The sequence below is a fragment of the Bombina bombina genome, chromosome 1 (assembly GCF_027579735.1).
Source record: "Bombina bombina isolate aBomBom1 chromosome 1, aBomBom1.pri, whole genome shotgun sequence".
Taxonomy (NCBI): domain Eukaryota; kingdom Metazoa; phylum Chordata; class Amphibia; order Anura; family Bombinatoridae; genus Bombina; species Bombina bombina.
Window position 1 is genome coordinate 394,052,393 of NC_069499.1, and position 17,133 is coordinate 394,069,525.

Below are 17,133 nucleotides of genomic sequence, written 5' to 3' on the forward strand. Positions count from 1 at the left end.
TAAAATTATATTTAACTTAGGGGGGTGTTAGGGTTAGACTTAGCTTTAGGGGTTAATACATTTATTAGAGTAGCGGCGAGGTCCGGTCGGCAGATTAGGGGTTAATACTTGAAGTTAGGTGGCAGCGACATTGGGGAGGGCAGATTAGGGGTTAATACTATTTATATAGGGTTTGCGAGGAGGGAGTGAGGCGGTTTAGGGGTTAATACATTTATTATAGTGGCGGCGAGGTCCGGTCGGCAGATTAGGGGTTAATAAGTGTAGTTAGTTAGCGACGACGTTGGGGGGGCAGATTAGGGTTTAATAAATATTATGTAAGTGTCGGCAGCAGATTAGGGGTACATAGGGATAATGTAGGTTGCGGCGGTGTACGGAGCAGAAGATTAGGGGTTAATAATAATATGCAGGGGTCAGCGATAGCAGGGGTGGCATATTAGGGCTTAATAAGTGTAAGGTTAGGGGTGTTTAGACTCGGGGTTCATGTTAGGGTGTTAGGTGCAGACTTAGAAACTGTTTCCCCCAAAGGAAGCAATGGGGCTGTGTTAGGAGCTGAACTCTGCTTTTTTGCATGTGTTAGGTTTTTTTCAGCCCAAACTGATCCATTGTTTCCTATGGGGGAATCGTGCACGAGCATGTTTTTCCAGCTAGCCGCTACTGTAAGCAACGCTGGTATTGAGAGTTGAAGTGGTGGTAAATATGCCTTTACGCTCCCTTTTTGGAGCCTAACACAGCCCTTCAGAGAACTCTAAATACCAGTGTTGTTTAGAAGCAGCGTTAGAAAAAAAAGACGCATAGCTAACGCACCCCTTCGGCCGCAAAACTCTAAATCTAGGCGATAGTGCACATGCATGTTATAGAGTTTGACATGAGAATGAGTATAGGCCCTAGCATGTATCAATGTACATTGTATGCCCTCATGGATATATATATATATATATATATATGATTGTACTAATACCTCTCATCATTTGACTCCTCCACAGAACCTCCTGTCACCAGGGTGCAAATGGGCATGCACCCACCGCAACCACCAGTCCAGAGAATGCCTCCACCGCAACCACCAGTCCAGAGAATGCCTCCACCGCAACCACCAGTCCAGAGATTCCATCAACAAGGACAGTATGCTCCCAGGCATGAGCTGGGTTGGATTACCTCTGTTGAGGACCCAGACGTCATGCCACCAACATTGGAAGATGAGCCCTGGCAGGATCCCTGGCCGGAGGATTATTCTTTTGGCTTTGAGGGGGAGCCAAGTCAGGCCCAAATTGTAGATGTCTTTACCCCCCCCCCAATATCAGGCCAGTCAGGGCTTTTATGCACAGGAAATGCAAACTGGACATGCTGAGTGGTCGCACATCAGTCAGCAATAGGACTACCAGTGCACCCGGAGAGCTCCACCATCCGATTCCTTTGGAATAGCCCTGTAAGATTTTAATGAGTATATAAATGGTGTCCATATTGTTACAGAGAAGGTTAGTGTGTGCTTATGACTATTTTAACATCAGGCATGATATAATGCTGACCTAGTCAGTAAGCAAGCATATAACATATATGGATATGGGAGTGACAAGTATTGCAAAGGGCTTCAAATAACTCACAATACCTAGTTTGGAACATGGCCAAAAGTGTATTATCAGCAGTTTTAAAGTGTATAAGAATAGGGAGAAAGGAGAATAAGCTAGAGTTCATCTTTGGAAGGGAAACACCAACGATACAAGCTGTAACCAGGACTCTCACAAGAAACAAACAGGGTAATATTCATTTATGTATTATTTCTCTGTTAAATTGTTTTTATGTTTTTAACCTTGTAAACAATAACATGTAATTTTGTTATTTATCTGTTCTTTAATAAATGTGTGATGGTTTAAATAGTTGAAGGTAGTATGGTTGTCTGTTTCTGGAGGGTTTAAAAGATATACAGTACGGTATATGAAATTTGTTTGTACAGGGCCGATTATTAATATATTTATATATTAATTTTTAGACGTGAATGGTTTTTAACATAAGATCCTTTGGTTATTTAAGAGTAATTTCTTACAGCCCCAGCATCTGAAGAGGAGCATATAGCTGTCGTAGTTCCTCCTGCAGCACCAGCTGTCATAGTTCCTCCTGCAGCACCAGCTGTCATAGTTCCTCCTGAAGCACCAGCTGTTATAGTTCCTCCTGCAGCACCAGCTGTCATAGTTCCTCCTGAAGCACCAGATGTCATAGTTCCTCCTGCAGCACCAGCTGTCATAGTTCCTCCTACAGCACCAGCTGTTGTAGTTCCTCCTACAGCACCAGCTGTTGTAGTTCCTCCTGAAGCACCAGCTGTCATAGTTCCTCATGCAGCACCAGCTGTCATAGTTCCTCCTGCAGCACCAGCTGTTGTAGTTCCTCCTGCAGCACCAGCTGTCATAGTTCCAGATGCAACAGCAGCTAGAGGTGAACCTGTGCCTATAATCCCTGCTGGTGAACAGCCTGTAGATCCTCTGTGTTCTGCCCTGGGTGACGAATACATTTCCCTCCAGAGGAGGCTCATAGCAAGCTGCGAGAGAAGAGAGACCAATGCAGGTTTTACAGAAGCCAACAGACTTTACTCCAGCGTTCCATTGAGCTGCAACGGGACATGGAAGCATCTTTAAATAATATAGTCCAAAACCAGTCTCAGATGATGAGAGTTATTTCGGATATGTAGATGCAGACTGACAACAGAAGGCGGGAACAAAACCAACTGTTGGGTGTGTTGGTGGAGCATTTCACACACCAGCAGGACACTGCCTCCAGCCTCTCATCTGTGGCCAGCACTCCAGCTGAATCATCTGAATCCGCACAACCCAGAAGAACCAGGAGATCCACTCCAGTTACCTCAGAACCCTCATCCAAGAAGCAAAGAAAAAAATAAATATTCTTATAGTTGACCATAAATCTTGTCCTCTGTTATTTAACATATAATTGTCATCCACATCCATGTGAGGTGTGTTTTAGTACAGTAATATTGTTAAAACATATAATAATACCTGTGTGGAAATGGCCCAAAAAGGTATTATTATCATGTTTATGACATATTCATGTTCTATAAACCACATCACATAGTTGTGTATGAAGGGTACATATAGTAATATTCACTTATAAGATGTAAATCAAGGTTTCTCACATCCAATATAAATTGACGCATGGGTATATCTAACTAATAATGTATTTACAGAAGGTGTGAACATAAGGTATAAACATCCATTTTCATCATTCTTAAAGGGACACTGAACCAAAAAATTTTCTTTCATGATTTAGATAGAGCGTGAAATTTTAAGCAACTTTCTAATTTACTCCTATTATCAAATTTTCTTTATTCTCTTGGTATCTTTATTTGAAATTCAAGAATGTAAGTTTAGATGCCGGCCTATTTTTGGTGAACAACCTGGGTTGTCCTTGCTGATTGGTGGATAAATTCATCAACCAATAAAAAAGTGCTGTCCAGAGTGCTGAACTAAGAAAAAAGCTTAGATGCCTTCTTTTTCAATTAAAGATAGCGAAAGAACTAAGAAAAAATGATAAAAGGAGTAAATTATTAAGTTGCTTAAAATTGAATGTTCTGTCTGAATCACAAAAGAAAAAATTTGGGTTCAGTGTCCCTTTAATGATAGTCAATAAATCATAGTGACCTACACATGAATTCAACAAATGAGAAATATACAGTAATTAGGGTGGTTAAGGGAAGGGGGTTGGGATGTAGTAGTTTCACTTGCATGCAGTGGAAATCCGCAGTATGTATTTCTGCAAGACATTATATATACACATGCAATGGTTGGTGAGGTACTGTCAAACATCATAATACATGTGAATGTTACGGTTTACTGTACTTATGAACAAGTAACTTACAGGTGAAGTATTCCCGGATGACATAATCCCTTACTTCATTCCCCCTCAGTGTCCCCCTGTCCACATCCTCAGGTACAGGAACCAGCTGCTGCTGCTGCTCTTGGTCAATGTCCCCCAATAAACGTGTGTCCACAGCAATGTTATGTAGAATACAACATGCATTGACAATGGAACACACTTTGTTGGGGTTATACTGTAGAGCTCCGCCTGTAACATCCAGACACCTGAATCTGGATTTTAATAGGCCAAAGCTCCTTTCGATGACATTCCTTGTTCGTATGTGGGCCTCCTGGTACCTGAGTTGTGGCTCTGTAAGGGGGTGCACCAAGGGGGTTAATAGCCATGGTCTGCAGCCGTACCCTGCGTCACCTGTCATGTAACATATGTATTCTGATTACTACAGGTATATCATGTGCTTAAAGGGACATAACATGGATTTCATTTAAAAGATATATTTAACCAAAACATTAAATTGGTGCATTGTAAGCAATCTACTTTTATGCCAGGATTAGTCTAGACCAAAATTCTATTTTAAAGGACCAGTCAACACAGTAGATTTGCATAATCAACAAATGCAAGATAACAAGACAATGCAATAGCGCTTAGTCTAAAATTCAAATGAGTATTAGATTTTTTTTTCTGACAATTTTAAAAGTTAGGTATTTTTCCACTCCCCCTGTACCATGTGACAGCCATCAGTCATTCACAAATGCAAACACACTTATTCTTGCACATGCTCAGTAGGAGTTTAAATATAAAAAGACTGTGCACATTTTGTTAATGGAAGTAAATTGGAAAGTTGTTTAAAATGGCATGCTCTATCCTTCCCATCTTTCTCTCAGATCATGGTCCAATTTATGTAGAGTTTCAAATGAATCAGTTTAAAAACAGAGCATCACGCTTTATTTTTCCCTCATTTCTCGCCACAGACTTGAAGTTTAAGAGCTGGCTCAAACTCAAGTTTGCTGAATATGTATCTCATAACCAATATTATATAGACTCACCTTTGCTTTTCTGGGAGGCAGCGAAGGCTGTTCTTAGGGGGGAAATAATAGCCTATACCGCCATGAGAATGAGGAAAATAAGATCAAGAGAAAAGGAAGTTACTAACTCAGTAATTAACTCTTATAATTCCTATCTTTTGGAAAATTCTCCAAGAAACTGGGCGAAATACATCAGAGCTAAGAATGTCATGGAAACCTTCGCAGTCTTCCAGGAAACACAGAGAGATTTAAAACTTCAAGCCAGACTATATAGGTTTGGGAATAAATCCGGCAAACTTCTTGCCAATTTGGTCAAAAAAGAAAAAGAGAAAAAATCCTCTTTTATTGAGCATATACAACAGGATGGCGTTTCTCTAGAAAAACCTGAAGAGATTGCACAAGCATTTGCTAGCTATTATCAGGATCTCTATTCCTATAGAAGCTCGGATCTTCTACAGAAAAGGCAATTTTGGGATGAAATCTCCTACCCTAAAATTTCAGCTGACTTGGTTCAAACGCTCAACGCCCCAATTTTAGAGAACGAGATTACAAAGGTCATCTCAGATCTTCCTGCCAATAAATCACCAGGCACAGATTGCATGCCGAATGAATTTTATAAAATTATGAATATGGAGATAGTACCTTATCTCAATAACTTATATAACAGCATCTATTCTAAGGGCGAGCCAGTAGCAACTTCCTTCTCTGCCTCTAATACGATCCTGATCTTGAAGGGCGGGAAGGATCCCACACTAAAGGAATCTTACAGACCAATAGCCCTCCTAAACGTGGATTACAAATTTCTTTGCTCTATTCTTGCCAGGCGCCTACAGCTATCATTGGCCAATATTATCCATCCAGATCAGACAGGATTCCTATTTAAAAGAAATTCCTCTGCAAAAATCAGAGAGGCCTTGGTCACAACAGAATATTTTGAGGCAATGTCGAGGAGCCGGGGGGAGGAGGGCGCACCTGATCTGGCCATTGTCTCAATAGATGCAGAAAAAGACTTTGATTCAATCCACTTTGACCATCTTTTTACATCTTTAAATAAGTTTGGGTTTAAGGGAGAATTTCCGAGATTTATCACCAATTTATATAAAGAACCATACACAAGATTGATTGTGAACAATATCATCTCACCACAGATAACCCTTGGAAGAGGGACCAGGCAGGGTTGCCCTCTTTCCCCCCTGCTCTTCGACGTCTCAATAGAACCCCTGGCGATTATGATCAGACATCGCCTCCTGGGAATTAAAATCGGAAATCAGATTATAAAAATAGCTCTTTATGCGGACAATGTCCTATTATATCTATCTGACACTCAAACCAGCATACCAAAATTTTTGGACATTGCTGCCAGGTTTGGATCTTTCTCAGGTTATAAAATTAACCAAGCAAAATCTGAATTACTATGGCTTAGAAAAAATAATAATTCTCCTGCTAACATCCCTTTTAGCTTGGCAATAAACTCTTTTAAATATTTAGGAATTTTTATCTCCTCTAACCCTGCAGAGATGTATGATCTTAACATCACTGTCACAATGCTCAGTCTTGTATCTAGAAAAATACAGACAATAGCAAATGAATTACTGGACCACAACTGCTGAGTCAGATAGATACTTATAATAGTTTGTAGCAAAAAGATACAGGGAACCACACTTGTAAATGTAGAAGCAATAGTGGTTACCTTGTATCACCAAGCTGTAATTGTTATAGGGATTCACAAGTACATTAACCCTATTGCTGCCACCTGTGCTAATTAGCACTAACATTTGCAGCAGGGAGAAATGTACTGTAGTTTTCCCAAAGAATGCAAGATAATAAAAAGGGAACAGTATGTGCACAAACATATAAAAATAGCAGAAAATATGACCCCTTGAGATAGGGAGAGAATCCGGGTGAAAAACATAAAATGGAATGAAAAACAAAAGTCAATTCGAGAATGAGGGAAAGCCAGCTCAATTGATAAGTGGTTAACCTGAGCAGTAGTTAATCAGAATTATCCGGCAACAAAATAACATTGAGGCAAGTGTGAAATATAGAAATAACTATGTGAAAATAACTTGGACAAGTCTGCACACTTACTGAATCTGGAGTGGTAGAGAGTACACAGGCTGTAAGCGGGAGATCCGGAGACAGTGAGCAGCAGGCGTGTGACGTCACCGCAAGGAGAGCCGTTAGCGTAGAACTTGAGAGGGGAGCTGGATTGGAAGTGGAGCGGAGCTGTTAGTGAGACCGGAGATCCGAGTTGTAAGTAGGAGAGCGGTAAATCCGGAAAGAGACTGACACAGAATGAAAGTTGTAGCAGGATTGGCGATTATTGCGGATCTAGTGTGAACAGCGTTCACAGTAAGAGAGGAGCAACAAAGTGACTTGAGTGTGAACAGCGTTCACAGGTGATTCTGCAGCAGCAGGGAGACTTAGGTGTGAACAGCGTTCACAGGATAGGCTCAGGATAAGAATGAGGAATTCACTTCAATACTAAGCAATGAGGGAAGGGCCAATGTGGTGTTTATATAGGGTGGAGTAATTGATGTATTGGAATCCTTAAAGGGACGGTCTGATGATGGTATTAAGCAATCTCTAAGAGTAGTCCTGACAGGATCCCCCCTTCAAGGAGCGACACCGGAGCTCAAGGTGCTGGACGTTCAGGGTTCCTCTGATGGAAACGAGAGATCAACCTGGGAGCTGAAATGTTAGTCGCTGGTTCCCAGGAATCATCATCCTGAGGGTAGCCCTTCCAACTAACTAGGTACTGAAGAGTGCCATGACTGAGCCGTGAATCCAGTATAGCTCGAACTTTGTATTCCAGGTTCGGATCAATTTGAACAGGGGGAACGTAGGAAAGTTTGGAAGGTCCCCTCAGAGCACGGTATGGCTTAAGCAGGGACACATGAAAGGTTGGGTGGATTTTCAAAGTATCAGGTAGAGTGAGACGAACTGCATTGACATTGATTATGTGTTCTATTGGATAAGGTCCAACATAGAGGGGTGATAGTTTCTTGGAGGGACAATTCATTCTGAGATTCTTGGTCGAGAGCCAGACTAAATCTCCAACCTTATATTGTGGTGGTGGTGTTCTATGCCTATCATAGTATTTTTTGTACATAGATTTAGCGTTCTGTATGGAGGTCTCGATACACTTGAAGTTCGAAGAGATGATGTTTGAGATCTCAGAAATGGTGGGAGAGGTAGAATCCTGGGTTGGATGTAAGTGAAAAGTAGGATGGAAGCCATAGTTAGAGTAAAATGGTGTCTGATTAGTAGCTGAGTGCAATGTATTGTTATAGCAGAACTCAGCATATGGGAGATATTCTGCCCAGAGATGTTGTTGTGTAGAGCAGAAGGACCTCAGGAATTGTTCTAGCCATTGATTACAACGTTCCGTTTGTCCATTTTACTGTGGGTGGTATGCACTGGTCAGTCTTCTATCAATGTGGAATAATCTACAGAATTCCTTCCATAATTTGCTGGAGAATTGAGTTCCACGGTCGGTTAGTATAGTTTGAGGTAAACCATGAAGTTTGATAACGTGACTGATGAGGAGCTGAACAGTCTCGAGAGAAGTTGGCAACTTGCTGAATGGGATGAAATGGCACATTTTAGTGAATAGGTCTACCACAACAAGGATAGTGTTGTTTCTTGCGGATAGTGGTAAATCGACTATGAAATCTAAGGCAATTTCAGTCCAGGGTCTTTTGGGAGTTGGTAGTGGGAGTAAAAGACCATAGGGAGGTTGTTTCTTCCTCTTGGAAGTGGTACAAGTAGGACATGTTAAGACATGTTGTGTAATATCACTACTCATTTTTGGCCACCAATAGTTCCTTTTGGCTAATTCTTGAGTTTTAGCAATTCCAGGGTGTCCAGCAAGAGGGGAGTCGTGTACTGCTTCTAGTAGAGATCTTCTGAGAGATGGTGGAATATAGAGACGGTTGTGGAAACAGTAGCAACCCTCTGAATTACGTTGTAAGAGGGGAAGTGGTTTAGTCTGATCAGTTTGCTGTTCCTTCATGAGAAGAGGTAAAGTATCAAAAGTGAAACAAAGAAAGTTCTGAGAAGGAATAACAGTTTGTTGAAGATGAGAAGTAACCGGTTCTTCCGGCATTCGTGAGAGAGCATCTGCCTTCTGGTTTTTTGAGGATGGACGGTAGTTAATGAGGAAGTTAAACCGTGAGAAAAAGAGGTTCCACCTAACTTGTCTGGCGGACAAGGTTCTTGTAGTTTTCAGGTATTGGAGATTACGGTGGTCTGTGTAGATCAGAGTTGGTAATTCAGTGCCTTCTAATAGATGACGCCAATGTTCGAGAGAAAGTTTTATGGCGAGGAGTTCCTTCTCCCCTATGGGGTAGTTTTGTTCAGCAGTGTTTAGGGTTCGTGAATAGAAGGCTACGGGGTGTAAAGGTTTCGTTATGGCGACTCTTTGTGATAAAACTGCTCCTATCGCATAATTGGAGGCGTCGACCTCTAAAATATATTGGAGTTTAGGGTCTGGAAAATGCAGAATAGGTGCACTAGTGAATTTCTGTTTGAAGAAATCAAAAGCTTCCTGTGACTCAGCTGTCCATTTAAAAGGTATATTGGCTTTAGTGAGTCTGGTTAAAGGTATTGCTAACTTAGAAAAATTTCTTATAAATTTACGATAGAAGTTAGCAAACCCCATGAAACACTGTACTTGACGATTAGACTTTGGTGTAGGCCAATTTAATATTGCCGTTATTTTATTATCCTCCATACGAATACCAGAAGGGGAGATCTCATATCCCAGGAACGAAATAGATTGTGAATTGAAAATGCATTTCTCAGCCTTGACATACAAGTAGTTACTCCTTAGCCTGGATAAAACTTGTCTAACATGATGTACATGCTGTTCATAGGTCTTGGAATATATAAGGATATCATCCAAGTAAATAACGATAAATACGTCTAGGACGTCTCTAAACAGGTCGTTTATCAGATGCTGGAAGGTAGCAGGGGCATTACACAACCCGAATGGCATGACGACGTATTCAAAGAGGCCGTACTGAGTACGAAACGCCGTCAGCCATTCGTCGCCAGATCTTATACGGACCAGATTGTATGCTCCCCTTAGATCTAACTTCGTGAAGAATCTAGCCCCTTCGAGTCTCTCAATGAGCTCTGGGATAAGAGGTAGGGGGTAACGATTCTTCACTGTGATCTTGTTTAATTGACGATAGTCAACTATGGGTCTAAGAGTCCCATCTTTATTTTTAACAAAAAATATACCTGCTCCAGCTGGAGAGGTGGAAGGTCGGATAAAGCCTTTTTTCAAATTCTCATCCAGATAAGTTTTGAGGTGTTCTAATTCTGAATTTGATAGTGGAAATATGTGTCCAAAGGGAATCTCTGAACCTGGATAGATCTCTATGGGACAATCGTACTTCCTATGAGGAGGAAGACTTTCAGCCTCCTTTTTACTAAAGACATCTGTAAAATCTCTATAAACCTCAGGTATGTCACTATGATCAGGCACTGCAGAAGTTTGAAGAATGCTATTTGGGAGACAGGTTTTTACACAATAAGGAGAATTATATGCAAGTGTTGATGTATTCCAATCAATCTGTGGGTTATGTGTATGTAACCATTGAATGCCTAAAACTATAGGTGAAACAGGAGAACAAATAACGTCAAATGATAAGTATTCCTTATGGTGGTCAGAACATGTTACCAGTAGAGGGATAGTATGGTAATCTACAGGCCCAGTGGTTATGGGTTTCCCATCTATACCTCTTAAAAAGACAGGAGAGCTTTTTTTCATTAGTAGTATTTTATTAGTAGTGCAGAAATCTTTATCAATATAGGAAGCTGTGGCTCCGGAGTCAATTATCGCGGAGGCGGCTAGACGCAACTGATCCCACTGCAAAAGAAGGTGCAATCTTAGATAAGAGGACGAACTGTGCTGGGTGTTACAACAAAAGGATTCAGAAAGGTTCTTACCCTTATTTTGTCTCAAGAGGGAAGGACATTCCTTAACTGTATGGTCGTCAGATGCACAGTATAAACATAAGTTATTAGTACGTCTTCTAAGTTTTTCTTGGGGCGATAAAGGTCCTTTTACGAATCCAATCTCCATAGGTTCAGTAGAACTTTTGCTGGATGATTGAACATGTGTACTTGTACCAAGCTTTTTTGAGATAGGGTCATGACTGGACCTTTCCTGGTGTCTCTCCCTAAGACGCCTATCTATAGCTATGCTGAGTGTCATTAACTCTTCTAGAGTGTTAGGGAGCTCTGATCTTGATAGCTCATCCTTAATACCATCTGAGAGGCCTAATCTGAATTGATTCCTGAGCGAAAGGTTGTTCCACTGGGAATCCTTTGCCCACTTCTTGAATTCTGTGATATAGTCCTCTACCACTCTCTTTTTTTGCTTAAGAGCCCGCATAGCATTTTCAGCGGTAAGCTGCTTGTAAGGATCTTCATAAAGTTGACCCATTGCTGTGAAAAAATTCTCTAGAGAATTCAATATCTCTTCATTACTCTCAAAATAGGTATTAGCCCAGGTACGTGGCTCACCTCTAAGATATGATATAGTAGTGAGTACTCTAACCCTGTCATTAGGGTAGGTTTGTGGCTTGAGGGCAAACATTAACAGACAGGCATTTTTAAACTCCCTATAGAGGGTCCTGTCACCATAGAACTTTTCTGGGGGGCTAACCTGGGGTTCTGTAAGAGGGATTCTTTTATCCACTACGTCCCTGATATAGGCTTTAAGTGAATCATTTTCTGCTTTAAGGGTATTTAACCCAGTAGTTAAAAGGTCAACCCTTTGAATTAATGCTTGCATCTGGACATTGATCTCAGCTGGGTCCATAATTGGAAGGCTTAGTATTCTGTCACAATGCTCAGTCTTGTATCTAGAAAAATACAGACAATAGCAAATGAATTACTGGACCACAACTGCTGAGTCAGATAGATACTTATAATAGTTTGTAGCAAAAAGATACAGGGAACCACACTTGTAAATGTAGAAGCAATAGTGGTTACCTTGTATCACCAAGCTGTAATTGTTATAGGGATTCACCACTACATTAACCCTATTGCTGCCACCTGTGCTAATTAGCACTAACATTTGCAGCAGGGAGAAATGTACTGTAGTTTTCCCAAAGAATGCAAGATAATAAAAAGGGAACAGTATGTGCACAAACATATAAAAATAGCAGAAAATATGACCCCTTGAGATAGGGAGAGAATCCGGGTGAAAAACATAAAATGGAATGAAAAACAAAAGTCAATTCGAGAATGAGGGAAAGCCAGCTCAATTGATAAGTGGTTAACCTGAGCAGTAGTTAATCAGAATTATCCGGCAACAAAATAACATTGAGGCAAGTGTGAAATATAGAAATAACTATGTGAAAATAACTTGGACAAGTCTGCATACTTACTGAATCTGGAGTGGTAGAGAGTACACAGGCTGTAAGCGGGAGATCCGGAGACAGTGAGCAGCAGGCGTGTGACGTCACCGCAAGGAGAGCCGTTAGCGTAGAACTTGAGAGGGGAGCTGGATTCGAAGTGGAGCGGAGCTGTTAGTGAGACCGGAGATCCGAGTTGTAAGTAGGAGAGCGGTAAATCCGGAAAGAGACTGACACAGAATGAAAGTTGTAGCAGGATTGGCGATTATTGCGGATCTAGTGTGAACAGCGTTCACAGTAAGAGAGGAGCAACAAAGTGACTTGAGTGTGAACAGCGTTCACAGGTGATTCTGCAGCAGCAGGGAGACTTAGGTGTGAACAGCGTTCACAGGATAGGCTCAGGATAAGAATGAGGAATTCACTTCAATACTAAGCAATGAGGGAAGGGCCAATGTGGTGTTTATATAGGGTGGAGTAATTGATGTATTGGAATCCTTAAAGGGACGGTCTGATGATGGTATTAAGCAATCTCTAAGAGTAGTCCTGACAATCACCCCAATCTTAAAAACCATAAGGGAGAAACTGAAAAATTGGCAGGGCTTTCCAATATCTATCTCTGGCCGGATAGCTTTATTTAAAATGGTATTGTTACCAAAACTTCTCTATGTAATCCAGAACACCCCATTAATTATATTGGAAAGAGATATCCTTTCACTTAATAGTGCACTCAGTAAATTTATGTGGCAAGAGAAGAGACCAAGGATTTCGTTAAAGAAACTATCTCTCTCAAAGGAGTACGGAGGCCTTGCCTTGCCCAACATTTGCCTTTATAACTATGCATTTCTTGTGCGAATAGTTGCTGATTTGATTTTTCGGAGTAATTATGTAACAAATAATCTATTAGAGGAATCCATATCTTATCCGTATACTCCCTCAGCACTAATTCATTGCCCACCTAAAGAATTACCAAGGGAAATTAAATTGTGTAAAACTCTTATGAGCCCACTGAAGGCATGGTGGAAAGTAGGGGAACTCTTATCTTTAAATTGTAAATTTTTGCCACTTCTGGGAAATCCGAAATTTCTGGCAGGGCTAAGCTCCCCACTTTTTAAGACCTGGCATACCCAGGGCTTGGATAGGGCGGTACATCTGATCGATCAAGAGAGAAAATGTATTAAAGCTTTTGAAGATTTAAAAAAAAAATTCAAAATTAATAACAAGGATTTTTATGCATACTTACAAAGTAGACACTTCGTTACAGCGCTTATGAAAGAAACAGATTGGACTTGGTCCCTGGGCAAATTGGAAAGCTGGTTAAAACTCTTCGATAAAGGTCAGAGGTCAATCTCCTTATGCTATCAATTGATCAATTCTAGCAAAGGGAATTTGGAGCTAGAGAGAATCACCCTACTATGGAACCAGATGATCCCTCATTCCAATATTGATACTGAATTCATTCAATTATCAATTCAGAAAGTGGCTCAGGCTACCTTGTCAGCCACCTGGCGAGAATCGCATATCAGATTAATACATAATTCATAAGGCAGCAAAATTCGTAACCATGGCTTCAGTCACTGCCCAAAATGTTCATTGCCGGCAGCAGATCTAATGCACATGGTTTGGGATTGTCCTAAAATAAAACACTTTTGGTGGAAGTTAGAGTTCTGGCTTACTAAAACACTCAAAATCTCTTTATCAGCAATAACACAGTTACAAATAATATTTGGGCTACCGAATCAAAATCCATATCAAATAAACGACAAGTTAATTCTCCTGTCCATATTGGCATCTAGATATCTTATTTTTAAAAATTGGAAGCTTAAGACACCACCATCTATTCCAGGGATTAAACACTGTTTAAAGAAACAATGTCTGTTAGAACAAAGAGACACTAATTTAGATAATGAAGAGGACATTAGACAATTTTTCAGTAAATGGTCAGTATTTATCAAATCTCTGCCAGACACGGAAATAAATGATATAATTTTCCCGTTTAGAAACTCTGAAATGATACTCCTAGGAGCCTGGTAATAATTTTAGTAGAGAGCACCAACCTATCAGGCTGTTTCAGCATTCACTTTGTGAGGTTCTGTTGAACACAGTCCCTCGGGTGGATGGGGGGAGTGAAAATGGATGGATTTTTTTTTTTATTTATTGTATTATTTTTTAGCAGGTAATTGCTTATTAGTCTATCTAGAATACTGAGAATCAGTATAGGAAAGTGTATAAAATTGGAAAAACCCAGCAGAATGTGCAGTTTATTTTGGATGTTCTATAGTGTATCTTTATATAGTCATATTGTCTAAAATGGGCTTGTTTTACTTCTAAACTGATTTCTTTTTTTCACTCTTAGAATGTTTTCTTATGGTTGACTAATATGTATTTAATGGCCCTGCGAGGCGTAAAATATGTATCTGAATTTCAATGTATCCTCTGCTGGATATAAATAAACAATTTTAAAAAAAATGGCATGCTCTATATGAGTAATGAAAGTTTAAAGGGACAGTCTAGGCCAAAATAAACTTTCATGATTCAGATAGAGTATGTAATTTTAAACAATTTTCCAATTTACTTTTATCACCAATTTTGCTTTGTTCTCTTGGTATTCTTAGTTAAAAGCTTAACCTAGGAGGTTCATATGCTAATTTCTTAGACCTTGAAGGCCACCTCTTTTCAGAATGTATTTTAACAGTTTTTCACCACTAGAGAGTGTTAGTTCACGTATTTTGTATAGATAACACTGTGCTTTTGCACGTAAAGTTATCTGGGAGCAGGCACTGATTGGCTAGACTGCAAGTCTGTCACAAGAAATGAAATAAAGGGGCAGTTAGCAGAGGCTTAGATACAAGATAATCACAGAGGTTAAAAGTATATTATTATAACTGTGTTGGTTATGCAAAACTGGTGAATGGGTAAAAAAAGGGATTATCTATCTTTTAAAACAATAACAATTCTAGTGTAGACTGTCCCTTTAATTTTGATTGAGTGTCCCTTTAATGATTCAGATAGAACATGCCATTTTAAGAAAATGTACTTTTAAGTGAAAACCTATTTATAGTATACTGTCCCTTTAAAGGGACATGAAACACACATTTCCTGTTTCATGAGTTAAAGGGACAGTCTACCATAGAATTGTTATTATTTTAAAAGATAGATAATCCCTTTATTACCCATTCCCCAGTTTTGCACAACCAACACCGTTATATTAATGTACTTTTTACCTCTGTGATTACCTTGTATCTAAGAACCTTCTTCCAGCCCCCTGATCACATGACTATGACTGTTTATTATCTATTGTCTTAAACTTAGCATTGTTTTGTGCTAGATCTTAAATAACCCCCTGTGCCTGAACACAGTGTTATCTATATGGCCCACGTGTACTTTCTGTCTCTTTGTGTTGAAAAGAGATTTAAAAAGCATGTGATAAGAGGCAGCCCTCAAAGGCTTAGAAATTAGCATATGAGCCTACATATGTTTAGTTTAAACTAAGAATACCAAGAGAAAAAAGCAAATTTGATGATAAAAGTAAATTGGAAAGTTGATTAAAATTAAAAGTCTTATCTGAATAATGAAAGTGTAATTTATACTAGACTGTTCCTTTAAAAAGAACCTGCAATTTTCGGCAACTTTATAATTTACTTCTATTATGTCATTTGCTCCATTCTCTTGATATCATTTGCTGACAAGCATCTTAGATATGCTCATTAGCTGCTGTTGGTGGCTGCTGCACATAGATGCCTCATATGATTGGCTCATCTATGTGCATTGCTATTTTTCAACAAATTATATCTAAAGAATAAATCAAATTAGATAATAGAAGTGAATTGTAATGTTTAACATTGTATTCTCTATCTGAAACATGAGATAATTAATTTGTGTTTAGTGTCCCTTTATAGAAATATACAGACAGAGTGAAGGTACTCACCAAGCAGACATCCTCCCGAGAGTGTTCCATTTTCAAACATCTGGAATAAGGAGGTCTGGTGCAGGATGTAGGAATCATGTGCACTCCCCGGAAAGCCTGCATACACATGTATGAATTTTAGAGTGGTATCGCAGACCATCTGGCAATTCAATGAGTAAAACCCTTTCCTGTTAATATAGAGGAGTGGCTCCTCATGTGGGGCCACGATACGCACATGTGTGCAATGAATTGCCCCCATGACATTGGGAATACCCCCCCCCCAGTCGATAGAAGCCTTGTTTAAGACGGTTCCATTCCTGGGGGGTACGGGGGAAATGAATGTATCGCTGTGTCTGGTTATCTAGAGCAGTCAAAACCTCCCCTAGAATCCTGGAGAAGGTAGACTGTGCTAGGCCAGACACAAGCCCCTCTGTTGACTGGAATGATCCAGATGCCAGGAAGTGTACAACACGCAACAGCTTCTGCATACCAGTCAGAGCTTGGTTCCTATTCACTTGAGGGTCAATATCATCTTTCAAGACCTCATATAGGTCAATGAGGCTTGCAGAAGTTAAGCAATATTTTTCCCTGACCTCCACTTCTGTCATCCCAAACAGGGTGACCCTAACCCTGTGTATCCTTGGTGCTCTTCCCCTCTGCTGATGCCTTCGTCTTATAGGCCCTGCTGGCCTATGGCCAGCTGCAGCAACAGCAGCATGGGGAGCACCAGGAACAGGGAAAACAGCAGGAGGAGCAGGGACAGCAGCAGCAGCAGCAGAAGCAGGGACAGCTACAGCACCACGACCAGGGACCTCAGCAGCAGGAATAACATCCAAAACAGGGGCTTGTAGGGGTTCCAGCACCCCTTGTGCCCCACGACGCTGTCTTTCTCTCTGAACACAATATATTGCAAGGGAAACATGGTGGCTAATGAGGGTGTGCATTGGCAGGTGTTTAAAGGCTGCAGGTGAGAGGTTGTGCTGTTTGTGATTGGTTTGACACACTTGCAGGGGCA